The sequence below is a fragment of the Hemiscyllium ocellatum genome, chromosome 51 (genome assembly GCF_020745735.1).
Source record: "Hemiscyllium ocellatum isolate sHemOce1 chromosome 51, sHemOce1.pat.X.cur, whole genome shotgun sequence".
Lineage (NCBI taxonomy): Eukaryota > Metazoa > Chordata > Chondrichthyes > Orectolobiformes > Hemiscylliidae > Hemiscyllium > Hemiscyllium ocellatum.
The window spans coordinates 4,317,903-4,333,383 of NC_083451.1; positions in this window are offsets into that span (position 1 = coordinate 4,317,903).

Below are 15,481 nucleotides of genomic sequence, written 5' to 3' on the forward strand. Positions count from 1 at the left end.
TCGAGACATTGAACTAATGAACTAAGCTCTGCTCACTGAATGAATACATGCCATTTGTTTAATTCAATGAATGCATGCAGTTTGAGTTACTGAATGATTGTGGTTTGTTTCAGTGTTTCAAGGAGTGCATTTGGATGTATTATATGCAGGAGATAAGTTTGTTTCTTTGGTTCAATACCCAACGCTTGATTTATTGATTTTACGATATTAGTTTGATTCAATGAATGGATGAATGCAGTTTGATACATTGCATGAATAGTGTTAAGCTCGAGACATTGAACTAATGAACTAAGCTCTGCTCACTGAATGAATACATGCCATTTGTTTAATTCAATGAATGCATGCAGTTTGAGTTACTGAATGATTGTGGTTTGTTTCAGTGTTTCAAGGAGTGCATTTGGATGTATTATATGCAGGAGATAAGTTTGTTTCTTTGGTTCAATACCCAACGCTTGATTTATTGATTTTACGATATTAGTTTGATTCAATGAATGGATGAATGCAGTTTGATTCTTCGAGTGAATGAATTCAGCTTGAGAAAGTGAATGATTGAGAGCAACTCTAGTCATCGAATTAACACGTACAGGTTGTTTCATTGAATGAGTGAATGCAATTAGATTCATTACTTGTTTCATGGAATCAACGAATAACGTTTGGTTATTTGAATGACCGATTGAAGTTGAGTTGAATGAATGAATGTAGATTGTTTGATTGAATGAATGCGTTAAGATTGATACATTGCGTAAAAGAGATAAGCGCTACATATTGAATTAAGTCATTCGTTTCATTCACTGAATGCATGCAGTTTAAGACGCTGAATTAATGTGGTTTGTTTTAATAAATACAGGAGTGCAGTTTGTAGTAATATATGTAGGAGATAAGATTGTTTCATTGATACAATAGATAGCGTTTGACTCATTGAATGAATGATTGAGGCTCTACTCACTCAAATATCAAATGGAGTGTATTTCCTTGAGTGACTGAGTACAATTAGTTTGATGATATGAATGTGCTATGTTTGTTGTGTTGAATCATGGAATAACTGTGGATTCATGGAATGTACGGTTGAAGTTTCATGCAATGTATGTACGAATGTGTTAAGTTTGAGATATTGAATAAATGGGAGATGAATCAAGATGTACAGTTTGTTTCGTTAAATGACTGAATGCAGTTTGATACATTGAATGATTGGCGTTAAGCTCGATACATTGAACTAATGAGCTAAGCTCTGCTCACTGAATGAATACATGCAGTTTGTTTCATTCAATGAATGCATTCAGTTTGAATCACCGAATGAATGTGGTTTGTTTTACCAATACAGGGATGCAGTTTGTAGTATTATATGTAGGAAATAAGATTGCTTCATTGATACAATACAAAACGTTTGACTCATTGAATGAATGATTGAGGCTCTTCTCACTCAGATATTAAGTGCCGTTTGTTCCATTGAGTGACTGAGTGCAATTGGGTTGATGATATGAATGTGCTAGGTTTGTTGTGTTGAATCAAGGAGTAACTGTGGATTCATTGAAAGTACAGTTAATGTTTGATGGAAAGTATGTACGTTCGAATGCAGTTCTTTCTACGAATGATTTAAGTCTGAGATATTGAATAAATGGGAGATGAATCAAGATGTACAGTTTGTTTCTTGAATGACTGAATACAGTTTGATGCATTGCATGAAGAGCGGTAAGCTCGAGACATTGAACTAATGATCTAAGCTCTGCTCACTGAATGAATACGTTCAGTTTGTTTCATTCAATGAATGCATGCAGTTTGAGTCACTGAATGAATGCAGTTTGTTTCAGTCAATGCAGGAGTGCAGTTTGTTGTATTATATGTAGGAGATAAGATTGTTTCATTGATATAATACATAACGTTTGACTCATTGAATGAATGATTGAGGTCTCTACTCACTCAGATATCAAGTGGAGTGCGTTTCATTGAGTGACAGATTGCAATTGGTTTGATGATACGAATGTGCTATGTTTGTTGTGTTGAATCAAGCAATAACTGTGCATTCATGGAATGTACGGTTGAAGTTTGATGCAATGTATGCACGTACAAATGCATTTCTTTGTACGAAGGAGTTAAGTTTGAGATATTGAATACATGGGAGATGAAACAAGATATACAGTTTGTTTCATTGAATGACGGAATGAAGTTTGATACATTGAATGAATAGCGTTAAGTTCGAGACATTGAACTAATGAGCTAAGCTCTGCTCACTGAAAGAATACATGCAAGTCGTTTCACTCAATGAATGCATGCAGTTGAGGTACTGAATGAATGTGGTTTGTTTGTTTCAGTAAATACAGGAGTGCAGTTTCTAGCATAATATGTAAGAGATAAGATTGTTTCATTGATACAATACATAACGTTTTACTCATTGAATAATGATTGAGGCTCTACTCACTCAAATATCAAGTGGAGTGTATTTCCTTGAGTGACTGAGTGCAATTGGTTTGATGATTTGAATGTGCTAAGTTTGTTGTGTTGAATCAAGCAATAACTGTAGATTCATGGAATGTACGGTTGAAGTTTGATGCAATGTATGCACGTACGAATGCAGTTCTTTGTACGATTGAGTTAAGTTTGAGATATTGAATAAACGTGAGATGAATCAATCTGTACAGTTTGTTTCATTGAATGACTGAATGCAGTTCGATACATGGCATGAATAGTGTTAAGCTCGAGACATTGAACTAATGAACTGAGCTCTGCTCACTGAATGAATACGTGCAGTTTGTTTCATTCAATGAATGCATGCAGTTTGAGTCACTGAATGAATGCAGTTTGTTTCAGTAAATGCAGGAGTGCAGTTTGTTGTATTATATGCAGGAGATAAGATTGTTTCATTGATATAATACATAACGTTTGACTCATTGAATGAATGATTGAGGTCTCTACTCACTCAGATATCAAGTGGAGTGCGTTTCATTGAGTGACTAATTGCAATTGGTTTGATGATACGAATGTGCTATGTTTGTTGTGTTGAATCAAGCAATAAGATTCATGGAATGTACGGTTGAAGTTTGATGCAATGTATGCACGAACGAATGCAGTTCTTTGTACGATTGAGTTAAGTTTGAGATATTGAATAAACATGAGATGAATCAATCTGTACAGTTTGTTTCATTGAATGACTGAATGCAGTTGATACATTGCATGAATAGTGTTAAGCTCGAGACATTGAACTAATGAACTGAGCTCTGCTCACTGAATGAATGCATGCCGTTTGTTTAATTCAATGAATGCATGCAGTTTGAGTTACTGAATGATTGTGGTTTTTTTCAGTGTTTCAAGGAGTGCATTTGGATGTATTATATGCAGGAGATAAGTTTGTTTCTTTGGTTCAATACCCAACGCTTGATTTATTGATTTTACGATATTAGTGTGATTCAATGAATGGATGAATGCAGTTTGATTCTTTGAGTGAATGAATTCAGCTTGAGAAAGTGAATGATTGAGAGCAACTCTAGTCATCGAATTAACACGTACAGTTTGTTTCATTGAATGAGTGAGTGCAATTAGATTCATTACTTGTTTCATGGAATCAACGAATAACGTTTGGTTATTTGAATGACCGATTGAAGTTGAGTTGAATGAATGAATGTAGTTTGTTTGATTGAATGAATGCGTTAAGATTGATACATTGAGTAAAACAGATAAGCTCTACATATTGAATTAAGTCATTCGTTTCATTCACTGAATGCAAGCAGTTTAAGTCATTGAATTAATGTGGTTTGTTTTAATAAATACAGGAGTGCAGTTTGTGGTAATATATGTAGGAGATAAGATTGTTTCATTGATACAATAGATAGCGTTTGACTCATTGAATGAATGATTGAGGCTCTTCTCACTCAGATATTAAGTGCAGTTTGTTGTATTGAATGACTGAGTTCAGTTGGTTTGATGATATGAATGTGCTAGGTTTGTTGTGTTGAATCAAGGAATAACTGTGGATTCATGGAATGTACGGTTGAAGTTTGATGCAATATATGTACGGACGAATGCAGTTCTTTGTACGACTGAGTTAAGTTTGACATATTGAATAAATTTGAGATGAATCAAGATGTATACAGTATGTTTCATTGAATGACTGAATGCATTTGGTTTGATGATATGAATGCGCCCGGTTTGATGTGTTCAGTCAAGGAATAATTGTGGATTCATGGAATGTACGGTTTAAGTTTCTTGCAATATACGAATGGAGTTCTTTGTACGAATAAGAAAAGTTTGAGATGTTGAATAAATGTGAGATGAATCAAGATGTACAGTTTGTTTCATTGAATGACTGAATACAGTTTGATACATTGAATGAATAGCGTTGAACTAATGAGCTAAGCTCGGCTCATTGAATGAATATATGCAGTTTGTTTCATTCAGTGAATGCATGCAGTTTGAGTCACTGACTGAATGAGGTTTGTTTCAGTAAATGCAGGAGTGCAGTTTGTAGTATTAAACGTAGGAGATGATTGTTTCATTGATACAATGAATAACGTTTGACTCACTGAATGAATGATTGATGTTCAACTCACTCAGATATTAAGTGGAGTGTGTTTCGTTGAGTGACTGAGCGCAATTGGTTTGATGATATGAATGTGCTAGGCTTGTTGTGTTGAATCAAGGAATAACTGTGGATTCATGGAATGTTTGGTTGAAGTTTGATGCAATATATGTACGGACGAATGCAGTTCTTTGTACGACTGAGTTAAGTTTGACATATTGAATAAATTTGAGATGAATCAAGATGTACAGTTTGTTTCTTGAATGACTGAATACAGTTTGATGCATTGCATGAAGAGCGGTAAGCTCGAGGCATTGAACTAATGATCTAAGCTCTGCTCACTGAATGAATACGTTCAGTTTGTTTCATTCAATGAATGCATGCAGTTTGAGTCACTGAATGAATGCAGTTTGTTTCAGTCAATGCAGGAGTGCAGTTTGTTGTATTATATGTAGGAGATAAGATTGTTTCATTGATATAATACATAACGTTTGACTCATTGAATGAATGATTGAGGTCTCTACTCACTCAGATATCAAGTGGAGTGCGTTTCATTGAGTGACAGATTGCAATTGGTTTGATGATACGAATGTGCTATGTTTGTTGTGTTGAATCAAGCAATAACTGTGCATTCATGGAATGTACGATTGAAGTTTGATGCAATGTATGCACGTACAAATGCATTTCTTTGTACGAAGGAGTTAAGTTTGAGATATTGAATACATGGGAGATGAAACAAGATATACAGTTTGTTTCATTGAATGACGGAATGAAGGTTGATACATTGAATGAATAGCGTTAAGTTCGAGACATTGAACTAATGAGCTAAGCTGTGCTCACTGAAAGAATACATGCAAGTCGTTTCACTCAATGAATGCATGCAGTTGAGGTACTGAATGAATGTGGTTTGTTTGTTTCAGTAAATACAGGAGTGCAGTTTCTAGCATAATATATAAGAGATAAGATTGTTTCATTGATACAATACATAACGTTTTACTCATTGAAAAATGATTGAGGCTCTACTCACTCAAATATCAAGTGGAGTGTATTTCCTTGAGTGACTGAGTGCAATTGGTTTGATGATATGAATGTGCTAGTTTTGTTGTGTTGAATCAAGGAGTAACTGTGGATTCTTGGCAAGTACGGTGAAGTTTGATGCAATGTGTGTATGTACGATTGCAGTTCTTTGTACGAATGAGTTATGTTTGAGATATTGAATAAATGGCAGATGAATCAAAATGTACAGTTTGTTTCTTTGAATGACGGAATGCAGGTTGATACATTGAATGAATAGCGTTAAGTTCGAGACTTTGAACTAATGAGCTAAGCTCTGCTCACTGTAAGAATACATGCCAGTCGTTTCACTCAATGAATGCATGCAGTTGAGGTACTGAATGAATGTGGTTTGTTTGTTTCAGTAAATACAGGAGTGCAGTTTCTAGCATAATATGTAAGAGATAAGATTGTTTCATTGATACAATACATAACGTTTTACTCATTGAATAATGATTGAGGCTCTACTCACTCAAATATCAAGTGGAGTGTATTTCCTTGAGTGACTGAGTGCAATTGGTTTGATGATATGAATGTGCTAGTTTTGTTGTGTTGAATCAAGGAATAACTGTGGATTCATGGCAAGCACGGTGAAGTTTGATGCAATGTGTGTACGTACGATTGCAGTTCTTTGTACGAATGAGTTATGCTTGAGATATTGAATAAATGGGAGATGAAACAAGATGTACAGTTTGTTTCATTGAATGACTGAATGCAGATTGATACATTGCATGAATAGCGTTAAGCTCGTGACATTGAACTAATGAACTAAGCTCTGCTCACTGAATGAATATATACAGTTTGTTTCATTCAGTGAATGCATGCAGTTTGAGTCACTGACTGAATGAGGTTTGTTTCAGTAAATACAGGAGTGCAGTTTGTAGTATTAAACGTAGGAGATAAGGTTGTTTCCTTGATACAATGAATAACGTTTGACTCACTGAATGAATGATTGATGCTCTACTCACTCAAATATCAAGTGGAGTGTGTTTCGTTGAGTGACTGAGTGCATTTAGTTTGATGATTTGAATGTGCTAAGTTTGTTGTGTTGAATCAAGCAATAACTGTAGATTCATGGAATGTACGGTTGAAGTTTGATGCAATGTATGCACGTACGAATGCAGTTCTTTGTACGATTGAGTTAAGTTTGAGATATTGAATAAACGTGAGATGAATCAATCTGTACAGTTTGTTTCATTGAATGACTGAATGCAGTTCGATACATGGCATGAATAGTGTTAAGCTCGAGACATTGAACTAATGAACTGAGCTCTGCTCACTGAATGAATACGTGCAGTTTGTTTCATTCAATGAATGCATGCAGTTTGAGTCACTGAATGAATGCAGTTTGTTTCAGTAAATGCAGGAGTGCAGTTTGTTGTATTATATGCAGGAGATAAGATTGTTTCATTGATATAATACATAACGTTTGACTCATTGAATGAATGATTGAGGTCTCTACTCACTCAGATATCAAGTGGAGTGCGTTTCATTGAGTGACTGAGTGCAATTGGTTTTATGATACGAATGTGCTATGTTTGTTGTGTTGAATCAAGCAATAAGATTCATGGAATGTACGGTTGAAGTTTGATGCAATGTATGCACGAACGAATGCAGTTCTTTGTACGATTGAGTTAAGTTTGAGATATTGAATAAACATGAGATGAATCAATCTGTACAGTTTGTTTCATTGAATGACTGAATGCAGTTGATACATTGCATGAATAGTGTTAAGCTCGAGACATTGAACTAATGAACTGAGCTCTGCTCACTGAATGAATACATGCCGTTTGTTTAATTCAATGAATGCATGCAGTTTGAGTTACTGAATGATTGTGGTTTTTTTCAGTGTTTCAAGGAGTGCATTTGGATGTATTATATGCAGGAGATAAGTTTGTTTCTTTGGTTCAATACCCAACGCTTGATTTATTGATTTTACGATATTAGTGTGATTCAATGAATGGATGAATGCAGTTTGATTCCTTGAGTGAATGAATTCAGCTTGAGAAAGTGAATGATGGAGAGCAACTCTAGTCATCGAATTAACACGTACAGTTTGTTTCATTGAACGAGTGAGTGCAATTAGATTCATTACTTGTTTCATGGAATCAACGAATAACGTTTGGTTATTTGAATGACCGATTGAAGTTGAGTTGAATGAATGAATGTAGTTTGTTTGATTGAATGAATGCGTTAAGATTGATACATTGAGTAAAACAGATAAGCTCTACATATTGAATTAAGTCATTCGTTTCATTCACTGAATGCAAGCAGTTTAAGTCATTGAATTAATGTGGTTTGTTTTAATAAATACAGGAGTGCAGTTTGTGGTAATATATGTAGGAGATAAGATTGTTTCATTGATACAATAGATAGCGTTTGACTCATTGAATGAATGATTGAGGCTCTTCTCACTCAGATATTAAGTGCAGTTTGTTGTATTGAGTGACTGAGTTCAGTTGGTTTGATGATATGAATGTGCTAGGTTTGTTGTGTTGAATCAAGGAATAACTGTGGATTCATGGAATGTACGGTTGAAGTTTGATGCAATATATGTACGGACGAATGCAGTTCTTTGTACGACTGAGTTAAGTTTGACATATTGAATAAATTTGAGATGAATCAAGATGTATACAGTATGTTTCATTGAATGACTGAATGCATTTGGTTTGATGATATGAATGCGCCCGGTTTGATGTGTTCAGTCAAGGAATAATTGTGGATTCATGGAATGTACGGTTTAAGTTTCTTGCAATATACGAATGGAGTTCTTTGTACGAATGAGTAAAGTTTGAGATGTTGAATAAATGTGAGATGAATCAAGATGTACAGTTTGTTTCATTGAATGACTGAATACAGTTTGATACATTGAATGAATAGCGTTCAGCTCGAGACATTGAACTAATGAGCTAAGCTCGGCTCATTGAATGAATATATGCAGTTTGTTTCATTCAGTGAATGCATGCAGTTTGAGTCACTGACTGAATGAGGTTTGTTTCAGTAAATGCAGGAGTGCAGTTTGTAGTATTAAACGTAGGAGATGATTGTTTCCTTGATACAATGAATAACGTTTGACTCACTGAATGAATGATTGATGTTCAACTCACTCAGATATTAAGTGGAGTGTGTTTCGTTGAGTGACTGAGCGCAATTGGTTTGATGATATGAATGTGCTAGGCTTGTTGTGTTGAATCAAGGAATAACTGTGGATTCATTGAAAGTACGGTTGATGTTTGATGGAAAGTATGTACGTTCGAATGCAGTTCTTTCTACGAATGAGTTAAGTTTGAGATATTGAATAAATGGGAGATGAATCAAGATGTACAGTTTGTTTTTTTTGAATGACTGAATACAGTTTGATGCATTGCATCAATAGCGGTAAGCTCGAGACATTGAACTAATGATCAAAGCTCTGCTCACTGAAAGAATACGTGCAGTTTGTTTAATTCAATGAATGCATGCAGTTTGAGTCACTGCAATTGAGTGACTGAGTGCAATTAGTTTGATGATATGAATGTGCTAGGTTTGTTGTGTTGAATCAAGGAATAACTGTAGATTCATGGAATGTACGGTTGAAGTTTCATGCAATGTATGTACAAATGTGTTAAGTTTGAGATATTGAATAAATGGGAGATGAATCAAGGTGTACAGTTTGTTTCATTAAATGACTGAATGCAGTTTGATACATTGAATGATTGGCGTTAAGCTCGAGATATTGAACTAATGAGCTAAGCTCTGCTCACTGATTGAATACATGCAGTTTGTTTCATTCAATGAATGCATTCAGTTTGAATCACCGAATGAATGTGGTTTGTTTTAGCAAATACAGGAATGCAGTTTGTAGTATAATATGTAGGAAATAAGATTGCTTCATTGATACAATACATAACATTCACTCAATGGAGTGAATGATTGAGGCTCTTCTCACTCAGATATTAAGTGCAGTTTGTTGCATTGAGTGACTGAGTTCAATTGGTTTGATGATATGAATGTGCTGGGTTTGTTGTGTTGAATCAAGGAATAACTGTGGATTCATGGAATGTACGGTTGAAGTTTGATGCAATATATGTACGGACGAATGCAGTTCTTTGTACGACTGAGTTAAGTTTGACATATTGAATAAATGTGAGATGAATCAAGATGTATGCAGTATGTTTCATTGAATGACTGGATGCATTTGGTTTGATGATATGAATGCGCCCGGTTTGATGTGTTCAGTCAAGGAATAATTGTGGATTCATGGAATGTACGGTTTAAGTTTCTTGCAATATACGAATGGAGTTCTTTGTATAATGAGTAAAGTTTGAGACATTGAATAAATGGGAGATGAATCAAGATGTACAGTTTGTTTCATTAAATGACTGAATGCAGTTTGATACATTGATTGATTGGCGTTAAGCTCGAGACATTGAACTAATGAGCTAAGCTCTGCTCACTGAATGAATACGTGCAGTTTGTTTCATTCAATGAATGCATGCAGTTTGAGCCACTGAATGAATGCAGTTTGTTTCGGTAAATGCAGGAGTGTAGTTTGTTGTATTATATGTAGGAGATAAGATTGTTTCATTGATATAATACATAGCGTTTGACTCATTGAATGAATGATTGAGTCTCTACTCACTCAGATATCAAGTGGAGTGCGTTTCATTGAGTGACTGATTGCAATTGGTTTGATGATACGATTGTGCTATGTTTGTTGTGTTGAATCAAGCAATAACTGTCGATTCATGGAATGTACGGTTGAAGTTTCATGCAATGTATGTACGAATGTGTTAAGTTTGAGATATTGAATAAATGGGAGATGAATCAAGATGTACAGTTTGTTTCATTAAATGACTGAATGCAGTTTGATACATTGAATGATTGGCGTTAAGCTCGAGACATTGAACTAATGAGTTAAGCTCTGCTCACTGAATGAATACATGCAGTTTGTTTCATTCAATGAATGCATTCAGTTTGAATCACCGAATGAATGTGGTTTGTTTTAGCAAATACAGGAATGCAGTTTGTAGTATTATATGTAGGAAATAAGAGTGCTTCATTGATACAATACATAACGTTTGACTCATTGAGTGAATGATTGAGGTACTTCTCACTCAGATATTAAGTGCAGTTTGTTGCATTGAGTTCAATTGGTTTGATGATATGAATGTGCTAGGTTTGTTGTGTTGAATCAAGGAATAACAGTGGATTCATGGAATGTACGGTTGAAGTTTGATGCAATGTACGCACGTACGAATGCAGTTGTTTGTACGATTGAGTTAAGTTTGAGATATTGAATAAACGAGAGATGAATCAATCTGTACAGTTGGTTTCATTGAATGAGTGAGTGCAATTAGATTCATTACTTGTTTCATGGAATCAACGAATAAAGTTTGGTTATTTGAATGACCGATTGAAGTTGAGTTGAATGAATGAATGTAGTTTGTTTGATTGAATGAATGCGTTAAGATTGATACATTGAGTAAAAGAGATAAGCTCTACATATTGAATTAAGTCATTCGTTTCATTCACGGAATGCAAGCAGTTTAAGTCACTGAATTAATGTGGTTTATTTTAATAAATACAGGAGTGCAGTTTGTAGTAATATATGTAAGAGATAAGATTGTTTCATTGATACAATACATAGCGTTTGACTCATCGAATGAATGATTGAGTCTCTACTCACTCAAATATCAAGTGGAGTGTATTTCCTTGAGTGACTGAGTGCAATTAGTTTGATGATATGAATGTGCTGGGTTTGTTGTGTTGAATCAAGGAATAACTGTAGATTCATGGAATGTACGGTTGAAGTTTCATGCAATGTATGTACGAATGTGTTAAGTTTGAGATATTGAATAAATGGGAGATGAATCAAGATGTACAGTTTGTTTCATTAAATGACTGAATGCAGTTTGATACATTGCATGAATAGCCTTAAACTCGAGACATTGAACTATTGAGCTAAGCTCTGCTTACTGAATGAATACATGCAGTTTGTTTCAGTCAATGAATGCATGCAGGTTTATTCACTGAATGAATGCAGTTGTTTCTTTAAGTTCAGGAGTGCGGTTTGTAGTATTATATATAGTAGATAAGATTGTTTCATTGATACAATACGTAACGTTAGACTCATTGAATGAATGATTGAGGATCTACTCACTCAGATGTCAAGTGGAGTTTGTTTCGTTGACTGACTGAGTGCAGTTGGTTTGATGATTTGAATGTGCTAGGTTTGTTACGTTGAATCAAGGAATAACTTTGGATTCATTGAAAGTACGGTTGATGTTTGATGGAAAGTATGCACGTTCGAATGCAGTTCTTTCTACGAATGAGTTAAGTCTCAGATATTGAATAAATGGGAGATGAATCTGGATGTACAGTTTGTTTTTTTGAATGACTGAATGCAGTTTGATACATTGAATGATTGGCGTTAAGCTCGAGACATTGAACTAATGAGTTAAGCTATGCTCACTGAATGAATACGTGCAGTTTGTTTCATTCAATGAATGCATGCAGTTTGAGACACTGAATGAATGCAGTTTGTTTCAGTAAATGCAGGAGTGCAGTTTGTTGTATTATATGTAGGAGATAAGATTGTTTCATTGATACAATACGTAACGTTAGACTCATTGAATGAATGATTGAGGATCTACTCACTCAGATGTCAAGTGGAGTTTGTTTCGTTGACTGACTGAGTGCAGTTGGTTTGATGATTTGAATGTGCTAGGTTTGTTATGTTGAATCAAGGAATAACTTTGGATTCATTGAAAGTACGGTTGTTGTCTGATGGAAAGTATGCACGTTCGAATGCAGTTCTTTCGACGAATGAGTTTAGTCTCAGATATTGAATAAATGGGAGATGAATCAAGATGTACAGTTTGTTTCTTGACTGACTGAATGAAGTTTGATGCATTGCATGAAAACCGTACATTCCATGAATCCACAATTATTCCTTGACTGAACACAACAAACCGGGCGCATTCATATCATCTAACCAAAGGCATTCAGTCATTCAATGAAACATACTGTATACATCTTGATTCATCTCACATTTATTCAATATCTCAAACTTAACTCATTCGTACAAAGAACTGCATTCGTCCGTACATACATTGCATCAAACATCAACCGTACATTCCAAGAATCCACAGTTATTCCTTGATTCAACACAACAAACCTAGCACATTCATATCATCAAACTAATTGCACTCAGTCACTCAAGGAAATACACTCCACTTGATATTTGAGTGAATAGAGACTCAATCATTCATTCAATGAGTCAAACGCTATGTATTGTATCAATGAAACAATCTTATCTCCTACATATAATATTACAAACTGCACTCCTGTATTTATTAAAACAAACCACATTAATTCAGTGACTCAAACTGCATGTATTCAGTGATTGAAACTAATGACTTAATTCCATGAGTGGAGCTTATCTCTTTGACTCAGTGCATCAATCTTAACGCATTCATTCAATCAAACAAACTACATTCATTCATTCAACTCAACTTCAATCGGTCATTCAAATAACCAAACGTTATTCGTTGAATCCATGAAACAAGTAATGAACCTAATTGCACTCACTCATTCAATGAAACAAACTGTACATGTTAATTCCATGACTAGAGTTGCTCTCATTCATTCGCTGTCTCAAGCTGAATTCATTCACTCAAAGAATCAAACTGCATTCATCCATTCATTGAATCAAACTGAAATCGTAAAATCAATAAATCAAGCGTTGGGTATTGAACCAAAGAAACAAACTTATCTCCTGCATATAATACATCCAAATGCACTCCTTGAAACACTGAAACAAACCACAATCATTCAGTAATTCAAACTGCATGCATTCATTGAATTAAACAAACGGCATGTATTCATTCAGTGAGCAGAGCTCAGCTCATTAGTTCAATGTCTCGAGCTTAACACTATTCATGCAATGTATCAAACTGCATTCAGTCATTCAATGAAACAAACTGTACAGATCGATTCATCTCACATTTATTCAATATCTGAAACTAAACTCATTCGTACAAAGAACTGCATTCGTACGTGCATACATTGCATCAAACTTGAACCGCACATTCCATGAATTCACAGTTATTGCTTGATTCAACACAACAAACATAGCACATTCGTATCATTCATTCAATGAGTCAAACGTTATGGATTATATCAATGAAATATTCTTATCTCCTACATATAATATAACAAACTACACTCCTGCATTTACTGAAACAAACTGCATTCATTCAGTGACTCAAACTGCATGCATTCATTGAATGAAACACAACATCTTGTTTCATCTCCCATTTATTCAATATCTCAAACATAACTCATTCGTACAAAGAACTGCAATCGTTCGTACACACATTGCATCAAACTTCACCGTACTTTCAATGAATCCACAGTTATTCGTTGATTCAACACAACAAACCTAGCACATTCATATCATCAAACCAATTGCACTCTGTCACTCAAGGAAATACACTCCACTTGATATTTGAGTGAGTAGAGCATCAACCATTCATTCAATGAGTAAAACGTTATGTATTGTATCAATGGAACAATCTGATCTCTTACATATTATGCTAGAAACTGCACTCCTGTATTTACTGAAACAAACAAACCACATTCATTCAGTACCTCAACTGCATGCATTCATTGAGTAAAACGACTAGCATGTATTCTTTCAGTGAGCAGAGCTTAGCTCATGAGTTCAATGTCTCGAACTTAACGCTATTCATTCAATGTATCAAACTGCATTCCGTCATTCAATGAAACAAACTGTATATCTTGTTTCATCTCCCATTTATTCAATATCTCAAACTTAACTCCTTCGTACACAGAAATGCATTTGTACGTACATTGCATCTAACATCAACCGTACATTCAATGAATCCACGCTTATCCTTTGATTCAACACCACAAACCTAGCACATTCATATCATCAAACCAAATGTGCTTAGTAATTCAATGAAACAAACTTCACATGTTATTTCAAAGAATAGAGCTTGTCTCATTCATTCAATGTCTCAAGCTGAACTCATTAATTCAAAGAATCAATTTGCATTCGGACATGCGTTGCATGAAAATTAAATCGCGCATTCAATGAATCAGAACTTCTTGAATCATTAAACAGACGTATCTTCTGCATATAATGCGTCAAACTTCACTCCGTTATTTAATGAAACACAGTGGTTCCAAGAATTCAAAGTCTCGAGCTGAACACATTCATCAAGGAAACGAACTGCATGCTCTCATTTATTGAATCAAACTTTAATCGTACTTTCATTCAATCAATTCAATGAAATAAGCCAAACACATTCATATAATGAATCCAATTGCACTCAGTCATTCAATGAAACACAATCCACATGATATCTGAGTCAGTAGAGCCTCAATCATTCATTCAATGACACAAACTTACCTCCTACACATAATACTACAAACTGCACTCCTTTATTTACTGAAACAAACCACATTCATTCAGTGACTCAAACTGCATGCATTCATTGAATGAAACAAACTACATATATTCATTCAGTGAGCAGAGCTTTGCTCATTAGTTCAACATCACGAACTTAACGCTATTCATGCAATGCATCAAACTGCATTCAGTCATTCAAAAAAACAAACTGTACATCTTGATTCATCTCCCATTTATTCAATATCTCAAACATAACTCATTCGTAGAAAGAACCACATTCGAACGTATATACTTTCCATCAAACACGAACCGCACTTTCAATGAATCCAAAGTTATTCCTTGATTCAACACAACAAACCTAGCACATTCAAATCATCAAACCAACTGCACTCAGTCAACGAAACACACTCCACTTGACTTCTGAGTGAGTAGATCCACAATCATTCATTCAATGAGTCTAACGTTACGTATTGTATCAATGAAACAACCTTATCTCCTAC